The sequence below is a fragment of the Corvus kubaryi genome, unplaced genomic scaffold (assembly GCF_017639235.1).
Source record: "Corvus kubaryi isolate FWS band 111438036 unplaced genomic scaffold, C.kubaryi_AGA036_p1.0 split3-37374, whole genome shotgun sequence".
Taxonomy (NCBI): Eukaryota; Metazoa; Chordata; class Aves; order Passeriformes; family Corvidae; genus Corvus; species Corvus kubaryi.
The window spans coordinates 172,825-173,198 of NW_024582090.1; positions in this window are offsets into that span (position 1 = coordinate 172,825).

Here is a 374-nt window from a genome sequence, read left to right on the forward strand (position 1 = left end):
GAAATACCTCCTTAAGAAACAATCATCTGATCTTGAAAACTAGAACCTGAGGGCAGGGTGGCACATAATGAGTATTTCCCCTATCAGCTAAGAACTAAAGAAGACATAAGAAAGCCTGGTGGTTTTGGTCTCGGAACGTCCTGATACCTCAACGCCACTGGCGCTGCCTCCGCGCCCCGGGCGCAAGGCACTGAGCACCCACACCGGGAGAGCGCGTGCCCGCCACAACTGGCCAATCAGACGGCAAAGCTCTGGCGCGCGCCTGCGATTAGTCACGGAAGCCCTCGCGCCCGGGCAAGGAGAGGAGTCCGTATAGGGGCGGGAGAGCGCAGTGCGTGGGGCTATGATTGGTCGGGCCGACGCGAGGGGCTATG